Consider the following 12014-nt stretch of genomic DNA (forward strand, 5'->3'; position numbering starts at 1 on the left):
CAGAACATTTTATCTAATTTTCGTTATACAAATGCCTTCGTTCTCATGTTTTCCTCTGCCCTGCTTTCACACTGATGTATGTTTTGTTTTATAGTTATTTCTTTGAATAGCTGTTACTAAAAACACCCCCGTATCAACTTCATTTGTTGGTACTAAAATGTCCTCTCTGATCTAGGAAGTTTGAATTTATAAATAAAACTCGTGGTTCGTGAAGAGATGATTTTGGTGTAAGATTTTGTCTCTCCGCCATCTTTGTTAGCTTCCATGTCACATAACCTTATCTGTTTAGTTTTTGCTTGAAAGTCTGTCACTGAAAGATTCGTGTTTATCGCAACACAAATTAACTTCCTCCTTCAAACTCTCGTTAATTAGTAAATTAAAGTGAAAGAATTATTTTGGACGGGGAGATTTTTTTTACTTCTGATCAACCACGTATCGTCTTTAAAATGTTCAAGTCATTGTTCTTGTGTTAAAACCAGTGGGCAGCAGGCAAGGTCAATGAAAGCCCGCTCCTTAGGAAATAAACCAGAATAAACAACAACTTAGTTATAACTGTACACAAAGGTTAATCTAGATATAACAGTTATGATATAGCATGTAATGGTGGAATAAGGAAATAGAATATCACGATTTAACTTATTGACCATTATGTTATATAATGTGTTAGAGTTACCTCAGTATCAGGTAGTTCCTTAGATTTGATCCGTAGGTCAGCACAAACTGACCATTACATCTCCGATATGTGCTGGTCAATACTAAACAGTTTATGAATACGCCAATATTAATGACATCGTAGATACAAAAGTTATTTTCTAATTAAAGTTATTTGGAATAAGTGTTTTCGAATTAGGTCTCAGCTAAACGTGTCAGGTTTACCTTCAATCTCTACCTACTGTTACGAACCAGGCATGATATCTTACGAGAGAGTTATTTATAACCAATTCTTGTTAAAAATATCTTCATACTTATATAAATATGAAATGATGGATTGGAATTTACGACGTCTAAAAATAAAAAAACAGATTAACTTGCATCCTAATGTTTACTGATTACGTGATGGGCTATAATGGTTAAACATAAGGAATCTAACATGTTTAATGCCAATAAATCGTACCACCAGGTGAGTTTACAACATTATAACACAGACATATACAACTGTATAATTGTATTTAACGTGAACCACAGTTTATCCCTACATACTTTGTTGTTTTTTCGTGTGTGATTATCAAGACCATAGGAGTATCATGTAAAGCTAAATACTTTAGGTTATTTAATCAAAATAAAAAAGACATTTATACATTTTTAGATATTCCATCATGCCGAAATGATATCTGTAGAAAATTGCTTTCTGTTCTTAATTTTCGTTTTTATTACATAACATAAAAACAGGAGGCCAGATAAATGAGATCTGTGTTGGAAGACTTATCATTGAGTAGTGTCTACTAACACATCACTCACTGGTTTTAGAGTGTATTAAGTAGAACAGATATAGTTCCTCTGTATATATCTCTATAGACATGTAAATGGTTTAAAACTTGGCTTTTGTGATGCATTGCTTATCTGTTCTGTCTGAACGGGAATAAGTGACTATATCGCCATGCTAGGTAATTTCGAAGACAGAAGACCCACGGTATAAGACTCCTGTAGTTGGCTATCCAGTCGGTAAAGACATAAGCAATACTTCTAAATTAAAAGCGGTTACTAAATAGTTCAGAGAAAACCGGAATAGAGCTCGGAATTCTAGGATTCTGAAACATCGAATTTCTATCTACAAACATGTTGTACAGTTATAAGAGAGCTGTAACAATGAACCCCCTACCGTACAATATACTATTGTTATATGTCTGGACTGAAGACAACATTATACTCGGTAATTCCATCATCCCAATCAGTAAGTACAGTTACAGGTCCTTAGGACATATTTACACTTACTTGTACCGAAGAGTACAAACATCGTATCGGGTTACAACTGGACGACGTCATTATTCTATCAATTAGGATTTTTGACCGAGAGAGAACTGAGGTTAAATGATGGGAAATGTCACCTTATGACGTCAGACTGGATGACTGATTAATGGAGTCTTTACGGACCATCAATGAATAGGACAAACCTTATCCTACAAAACACTACCAAAGCCAAGATTTTAACACTGCTATCAACTGCTTTGATTTTGACATACCTGGAAAAGTAAAATGCTCTCTCGTGTCTCTATTTACCCTCGATCCGGAGACATCGTCTGATTAACATATTGTAATTTATCATGCATGTAGGTCTCTTTGCATTGTTTAGTAGTCCCGGTACTGTAACTTCGTCATGGTCAGAACTTTATGTTGTGGTGCGGCGTCCGCTGTCCTAATACTGCCATTTCCTCTGAACGACTATCTGTGAATACATTGAACAACCTATATCCGTGATACATGTGTTTGGCTGGTAGATCCTAGGGATAAAATCCGGACGGTTTGTGAAATCAAATGACCTTGGCCATTTTTAACGTAGTCAAATATGTTAAAAAAACTTCAAGGCCTCTTTCTGATTACCCAACATATTCAGAATATTGATTCTTAGATTAAAGGTCCTTGAGATGAAGTCGGCAAATGTCGTTTAAGGAAGTAACCTTAAATCGCATTCAAGGTTACAGGGGTCAAATTTGTTAAAGTACTCACATGCATTTACCTGCCCAAAATTAAACAAAGTTAAATGAATTGTTATAATTAATATGACGATCCAACGTCATATGGGTAGTGGTCGGCCAGAGTACCTGTGGAGGAATCTTAGATGAGTACCAGTGGAGGAATGTGAGATGAGTACCAGTGAAGGAATGTGAGATGAGTACCCGTGGAGGAATGTGAGACGAGTACACGTGAAGGAATGTAAGATGAGGACCCGTGGAGGAATGTGAGATGAGTACACGTGGAGGAATTTGAGATGAGTACCTGTGGAGGAATGTGAGACGAGTACACGTGAAGGAATGTAAGATGAGGACCCGTGGAGGAATGTGAGATGAGTACACGTGGAGGAATTTGAGATGAGTGTCCGTGGAGGAATGTGAGACGAGTACCCGTGGAGGAATGTGAGACGAGTACCCGTGGAGGAATGTGAGACGAGTACCCGTGGAGGAATGTGAGATGAATACCCGTGGAGGAATGTGAGATGAGTACCCGTGGAGGAATGTGAGATGAGTACACGTGGAGGAATTTGAGATGAGTATCCGTGGAGGAATCTGAGACGAGTACCCGTGGAGGAATCTGAGACGAGTACCCGTGGAGGAATGTGAGACGAGTACCCGTGGAGGAATGTGAGATGAGTACCAGGTATTCTAGTAGAGTTCCACCAAAGGAGGGTAAGAAATGTAATAAAGGAATCTATCAGGTCTAGACAATAATATCTACCTCATTGTGCCAACATGCTAGTTTCAAGTTTTCAATATTACTGATTTTCCCTGTTTTGAATGTCGATGGTGATGACGTTAATATTCTTGTGAATAACATCGACTACCAGGTGAACTGGTCCATTGGGGTGTATTGTTTAGTTGGCATACTAATTACAGAGCTGGGGTTCTTTCTTCAGTTTCCTACCGAAGATTCTTTATGAGATGGATGGAGAGAAGAACAGGTTTTGTTGTTGTTTCTCTCTTTCTTCACTCTTCACGCTATCATTTCTGATTTTTTTAAAAACAAAATTTCACAATGTAAAACCAATACATGATGATCAGCTGAGATTTAAGTGTTTGTTATAATTTGTTTGATAAATAAACCGAAACCCGTTTTTATTTGCATTAATACATACACTACGTACTGAAGAAGGGACCGACATTAACATCAAGGCTGTGTCGACTCTCATCCAGATTTTTACCCAAGTTCATCAAGTGTATACATGAAAGTTTACGAAGGAAGTGATGCATTAATTTTTTATAAAAAGCTAATAGAGAAAATCGTTTTAATTCATTAAGAAAAACGCCTATGTGATGATAGTGTATAATATAAATTAGGTGTACATTACTTTAATTAATTTTAAATGTTAGAATCACATTTTCGATCAGAATATTTGATATACTGATAACCTGACGAATGGTGTGCTATCAATTCACCATAAATTATCTTTGTTAAAATATGTAGTTATGTGTGATAACATCTTTTAGGCATAACTTAGGTGTCCTTACATTAAAACTTAATGTCGATTTCAAAGTCTGGAATTATTTAGTGCGCCCTTGTGGAAGTCAGTACATTTCGTAGCCTCTCCACCCTCGTCAATGTATGCTTACATGGAAGTCACATCGACACTATGTGTAAATTATACAGAACTTTGTACCGAATTTTGAAGAATTATAAACTAGTATAATAGGAGCAAGGCAATCCTCCTGTTAAAATGATGTCCAGGTCTTAAACGTCAGGTGGTGTCCGGGACATTGATTTGCGCTAATAGAACCTTTAACAACAATCTGAAATGGATGATAATTCCGCGGTTCTCAAAATCAATGAATACATGTGTCCACAGAGTGCTGAAATTAGTATAAACAAATTGGCTGAGCTTCATTTATACATAAAAACAAATGTTTCGAAATAGTCCTTTCTCGAAAACCCTGATTTTAAATCAAATCAAGGAGAGATATCTAAGTGACAACTACGCCCCTGCATTTCTTCAAGTGGTTGTGAAAATTGAGCATCATGTTCACACGATAAATAATTTGTTTTCACACCAATGATGTTTGGGAATTTGTAGCCAGTGTTACTCGTTTGATGACCCCATAAGTATGTATATTACAACAGGGTGATAGAGGTTAGTTAACACAACAGGACACTGACCCTAGAAACTTCTCGTGTCAAATGAGGTAATATATTAGTCGTTATAGGTAAAACTTTCTGGCATAACTTTTACAGTTGTGTATAATGTGTGTACATATTAACATTTTGTTCCAAAGAAAAGAAATTATATAGTTTTTAGGTTGGTTTTCCAGTCTTTTATCTAACATATGTCTGTTTTATATTGAATGAAATATTGTTTTCATCAATTGCGTGTTAAAATTTGAGACTTACAGGAACTGTCGGGAGAGGCTCTGTGAGGAAGGGTTACTCCAAAAGGTAAATTGGAAGGAATTTCAGGGGATCTATCAATTCAGTCTTTCGTTATTACTTCCCACGGAGTCTAAATGATCATTTTTCCTAGGGATGAATGGAGAATGTCTGTGGCGAAGAATTCTCAAAGTTCTCAACTAGGTCTATAGAGAGGAATTATCACCTGCTCTGGGGAGTAATTCTCATCGAGTCTGTGGAGTGTAATTATCACCTGGTCTGGGGAGGAATTCTCACCGAGTCTATGGAGTGTAATTATCACCTGATCTGGTGGGGGGAATTCTCACCGAGTCTTTGGAGTGTAATTATCACGTAGTCTGGGGAGGAATTCTCACCGATTCTATGGAGTGTAATTAACATCTGGTCTGGGGAGGAATTCTCACCGAGTCTAAGGAGTGTAATTATCACCTGGTCTGGGGAGGAATTCTCATCGAGTCTATGAAGTGTAATTATCACCTGGTCTGGGGAGGAATTCTCACCGAGTCTATGGAGTGTAATTATCACGTAGTCTGGGGAGGAATTCTCATCGAGTCTATGAAGTGTAATTATCAACTGGTCTGGGGAGGAATTCTCACCATGTCTATGGAGTGTAATTATCACCTGGTCTGGGGAGGAATTCTCATCGAGTCTATGGAGTGTAATTATCACCTGGTCTGGGGAGGAATTCTCACCGAGTCTATGGAGTGTAATTATCACCTGATCTGGTGGGGGGAATTCTCACCGAGTCTTTGGAGTGTAATCATCACGTAGTCTGGGGAGGAATTCTCACCGATTCTATGGAGTGTAATTAACATCTGGTCTGGGGAGGAATTCTCACCGAGTCTAAGGAGTGTAATTATCACCTGGTCTGGGGAGGAATTCTCATCGAGTCTATGAAGTGTAATTATCACGTAGTCTGGGGAGGAATTCTCATCGAGTCTATGAAGTGTAATTATCAACTGGTCTGGGGAGGAATTCTCACCATGTCTATGGAGTGTAATTATCACCTGGTCTGGGGAGGAATTCTCATCGAGTCTGTGGAGTGTAATTATCACCTGGTCTGGGGAGGAATTCTCACCGAGTCTATGGAGTGTAATTATCACCTGATCTGGAATTCTCATCACCGAGTCTTTGGAGTGTAATCATCACGTAGTCTGGGGAGGAATTCTCACCGATTCTATGGATCTGGTCTGGAGGGTAATTTTCACCGAATCTTTGGAGTGTAATTATCACCTGGTCTGGGGAGGAATTCTCACCGAGTCTATGGAGTGTAATTATCACCTGGTCTGGGGAGGAATTCTCACCGAGTCTATGGAGTGTAATTATCACCTGGTCTGGGGAGGAATTCTCACCGAGTCTATGGAGTGTAATTATCACCTGGTCTGGGGAGGAATTCTCACCGAGTCTATGGAGTGTAATTATCACGTAGTCTGGGGAGGAATTCTCATCGAGTCTATGAAGTGTAATTATCAACTGATCTGGGGAGGAATTCTCACCATGTCTATGGAGTGTAATTATCACCTGGTCTGGGGAGGAATTCTCATCGAGTCTGTGGAGTGTAATTATCACCTGGTCTGGGGAGGAATTCTCACCGAGTCTATGGAGTGTAATTATCACCTGGTCTGGGGAGGAATTCTCATCGAGTCTATGGAGTGTAATTAACATCTGGTCTGGGGAGGAATTCTCACCTAGTCTATGGAGTGTAATTATCACGTGGTCTGGGGAGGAATTTTCAGTGGGTCTATTTAGAAGGAATTTAGGGATCAGTTGGGAAGGTCATGGTTCAATAGGATCCGTTCCACAGAGTGTACAGGATAAAGCCATCCGGGTTTATTGGAGGACAAGTTTTCTCATCTCCAAAGGAATAGTTTCTTACAGGATATATGAAGTTCTTTGTTGAATTCATCGTCCATTATTTATATTGTCTAATTTTAGCGTCGTACCTGTTATATACTCTAGTTGTCGTTTATCTATAATCTAACGCTCGGTACTTTGTTACAAAATCCACATCACGGGGATTCGTTTGTTTAACGTATACAAACAACAGCTGTAGAAAACGGGGAAAAAGAGAGAGAGCTATAGTTTGCAGACTAATATAACACGGGGAAAAGTGCCAAACATTTCTGGAAATTTACAAAATAATTTGCGTTTGCTGTCGAATTTCAATCTTTTGTAGTGTTTCTGTCCTACTAAGGTGTGGTGTCGTGCACCTTAATTAAGGACATCAGTGACGTCACAGCAGCTGCTCATGGTCAAGGTCACAAAGGTCATTGAATCGAAGTATAGAGATCCGTGGCTGATTACCCTGTATCGCCCGCCGGGGGAGAATCTACTCTCCAGTCGCCATTGTACCCCACCCCTGGTGTAAACACGCACCTGATGTAACTCCCAACTCTGACATACGGTAACACTAGCGCGTTATCAATGATTCCAAGTCATAAACCACCCCGTAACCAATACGGGTAGCCATTCTCTACAACTCAGTGTTCAGTGTTACGCAATCCGGTACTCCTGTAACACCGCCCTGTCACATTCTAAACGTTTTATCGTGTAGCAGGAGCTTAGTTTCCAGGTCAGTAGTTGGTCTAAAGTTTGAAGTTTTTTGCGCTAATATCACGTTACTAAAGTACACCGACTGTAAAAGGTACTTTTGTGTTTGCACGTCGTAAATACATCATTAACGATATAGACAATTACAACTCCAATGTGATCGTCAAATCGACAAGGCAGTGAAGTCGGGGACCTAGAGCGACTAGTACAGTAGGGTATATATCTCTCCTCATCACGAGTCTTAGATACACGTTTGTATTTAAAACTGACACGGAAATTAATCAAAAGCTGTCTGTATAAGACAATTCGTGCATTAAATCATTCTCTCTTCCAAATATGCAACTTGGATTATCTCCCTTCTCGCAAACTGCACTTCAGCATTATAACATTTCTGAACAGCACATTTATTTTACCCCGGCGACACACCCACCAATAGGAGGAAACGATACCAAAAGGTTGTAAGTAAACCCCTGTTGATGGGCGGTTCTACCATACAACTAGGTAGTAGTCGCGTGTTGGAAGAGATGAAGTTACGAAATAGGAGATTCATGGTAGGAGTTGTCAGCAACATTCCTCACAATTAAGTGTCAAAATTCATTTATCGAAATTCTATAAATACTCCACCCAGAATCCATCCCGCACTTTGTGATATCAATGTTACAGGGCCGTACGCAACAGGTGCCAGATACAATAGGAACAACACCTGGGAGTACACAAATCAACATTTAGAAATTTAACAAATATTGTTTTCGTTCCTTACAATCTTCAAAAGGAAATACGATGATGCCACTATTGAGTACAGCGGATCATCTCACTACAGCGTCATGTGACCAACCTAAGCGTGACAAGGACGTATCCTCACTACAGCGTCATGCGACCTACCAAAGCGTGACAAGGACGTATCCTCGCTACAGTGTCATGTGACCTACCGAAGCGTGACAAGGACGTATCCTCGCTACAGCGTCCTGTGACCTACCGAAGCGTGACAAGGACGTATCCTCACTACAGCGTCATGTGACCTACCGAAGCGTGAAAAGGACGTATCCTCACTACAGCGTCATGTGACCTACCAAAGCATGACAAGGACGTATCCTCACTACAGCGTCATGTGACCTACCAAAGCATAACAAGGACGTATCCTCACTACAGGGTCATGTGACCCACCAAAACATGACAAGGACGTATCCTCACTACAGCGTCACGTGACCTAAAACGCGCGGTAGCCTAACGAAGCGTGACAAGGATGCATCCTCACTAAAGCTCCTAAAGCGCCTACTGAAGCGTGACGATAATTCATTCTCACGTAAGCGTCCTGTGGCTTACGGAAGCGTGACGAGGATTCATCTTCACTACAGCGTCCTTCGACCAATGGAAGCGTGACGAAGATTCATCCTCACTAAAGCACCCGTGGTCTACCGAAGCGTGTCGAGGATTCATCTTCAGTGCAGCGTCCTGCAGCTAAGTGACGCGAAGCTAGGATCCATCCATCGTTACACTGCCAGTCTCGAGTCAATCATCACCCCAGACACTCATGTCTAGATAGTAAAAGGATCACTTACGATTATCCCGTCAAGTTTAGCGCCATTTGACTGACATTTATAATTGTAGTTCTCAGATCCCTCTTTTCATTCGCACTTAAATGTGTATATATTGAAATAGTTGTCAGTCAACAAATTGATTCTATCTCTTTAAAAAAGTACTCTAAAAAAACTTTTCACAAACCTATATGCATTAAATAGCCTCGCTATCGTGCACGCGAGTATATGGCAATGGTGTAGCTATTCAATGAAATGTGCACGCTTTGGCCTCACCATCGCACGCTAAGCGTTCATTAGACGCTGAAGAGGCGGCAGTCACGGTGGAGGTCACATTTCAAGGTGTGCGTTTTACTGGCGACAACCGTTTGACTAAACACTAACACGACTAGACAACAATAAAACTAATTGTTTATGAAATGATATCAAAGCCATGACAAGGACCGAATTTAAATCCAATTATCAAAGAGATGAGTCTGGCCGAGTCCGACTGTCTCATGGGCAGTAACTGAATCGCCGATGACTGAGCGTTCCCGGTGTCGTCATGAATGGAGTTAAGGCTACACAAGAGTGGAGATTACTACTGGGTATTCGTCACACAAGACAAGTATAAGATAGGAAGTTGTGGGATATACCAGGGTGCGACAATTAATTTAGTCATCAATCTACATCGATAATTTTACTTCTTTATTAACACTGACGTTCGATTACTCACCAAATCCTTTCACCTCAATATCCAAGATTGACGTTTAATTCCTGAATACTAGCAGTGTGATTTGAATTGTATAGAAATAGACCTTGTGGTTATAAAAATCTAGTTACAAGCATGGTACACGTACTGGAGACGGGTTTATATCAATTTTCCGGATTTATTCCGCATCCACTTTCCTTTTTATTATATACTGGTTTGGTAATTCTACCTTAAAAAGAAATTAAATTTATATTGATACATGTTTGTCACAATAAACATCTTCTGTGACGTCACAGTGCGATTTTTTATACATAAAGGAAACAAAATTTGCCATTATTTTTTAATGATGTGTAATACCTGTATACTAAGCTTGGGGACTGCGCTGTTTAAAGTACAATTCTGAACTGATTAACTTGTCCCGATAACAATGGCCGCCTTTGTTGGTAGACATCCAATACCACAGTATATATATATATCATTGGGGTTTAGTTATAATGTATCTGTGTAATTATGAACTACAATTGTGCTTCTACATATCTTATATGTACAGATTAGGAATGTACTTAGTGGCCGAACTGACCGTGACACCTGAACGTTCATTATAAATACTCCTTCCCACAGTTTTGACCACTAGTCTGACCACTACGGCAGGTGTCCGAAGTTTTCATTGACCGATTGACCACATAACCCAATTTCTTTAAATTGGGACTCCAGTTTACTAGATAATTGCACATAACAAAAATTATATACAATATAAGTCAATATTCAACAATTATAATCTCAGAGTTGAAATTCGTACTCCTGTTTTACATTTAGATATTTCCTATATCCGATGTAAAAGACGAAAGCTGACCAGACCAGGGACAGTAAGACCTTGGTACGTATGTAACATAATCCGATATTTATAACTGTACTCAGTAGTACACTGTAACCACTCAACCAACATTTAGATTATAAATAGGTGTCCAAACGCACTTTTTACCACATTCTGACCAATCCCTGTAATTTGAGTGACCACACCAGCTTAACCTTTGTCTTCCGCCAAATATTTAAATCTACTTCGTCATCCAAAAGTCTGATTCATGAAGAATATCGGGAAATCCATCTATTATCTAGTCATATAATCTTATAGTGGAAATGTCAAATCTAATGCATGACAACAAATATACAAATATCATTTGAAAACAAAATCGCGTTAATTCATAAATTGACACATAACATATATATTTACTGTCTGTTTTATCAGATTTGTTGAAATAGTGAGTCAGTTTTAACGTCGCCCAATGGTATCTGTTTATGGAAATCAGAAACATTGGTAATTATAACCTAATAGACTTAATTTTACAGCGATTTAACAGTTTATTACACACAACATTTACATCTCATTGGGTGTAGCCGAATGGACCTATCTATTGTAATCACGTGGGTTTCTTTATCTCCGCATCACGAAGTAAATGTTCTAAATAGGCTTATACATCTGTACATATTCTATTAAACACATCGAATGATATTAGACCCGGTAGATATACTAAGTTATATTTCTTAGTTAAAATTAGTAACTGTTTTCTAAGTCACTTAGCTGAGGAAGCCTACATAAAAGGGTTGCCCTCTTTACCTACACTATAAGGTCCCATCAGAGGGGACATAGTGTGTTTACCTGGTACACGTCTAAATCGATGACCCACGTCTTTTTAATCCAAGTAAGAAATATATTTAGATGCTATAGTTATCGTGTGTTTTCTCTAATCAACATTGACCGTTGTATATCCGTCAGGCAGAACCTGAAACTCACTAAACTGCAGTTTTCGGGTTCATAGACCAGTTGATATTTTACAAGCTTATGGCAATAAATTTGATGATATACCAGCCATCCACGAAATAGATTATGTGTACGGTCGCTTGGTGAAATAGAATTTTAAGTGGTATGCACCCTCTGTTATTTCAGCTTCAAAGCAGAATGATGTATAAGAATGGAGACGCAACATAAACTTCCGGGAATGTATGGAACGACCCTGTTACATAATGATTAGACTCAAGAGCCCTAGTAACCCTGATTATAGTCTCGTGTCATCAACTCGTTTTAACTTGTAGACTTTGGAGATGCTATAAGAGAAGGCACATAAGGGATAAACAAAATGTCGAAAAAGGCGGTTTACTGATAAATTGTTGGATTCCTTAAACTGTGCTAT

The sequence above is a fragment of the Ylistrum balloti genome, unplaced genomic scaffold, assembly GCF_031769215.1.
Source record: "Ylistrum balloti isolate Yb309-2 unplaced genomic scaffold, AGI_CSIRO_Ybal_v1 Utg370504, whole genome shotgun sequence".
In the NCBI taxonomy this organism is placed as follows: domain Eukaryota; kingdom Metazoa; phylum Mollusca; class Bivalvia; order Pectinida; family Pectinidae; genus Ylistrum; species Ylistrum balloti.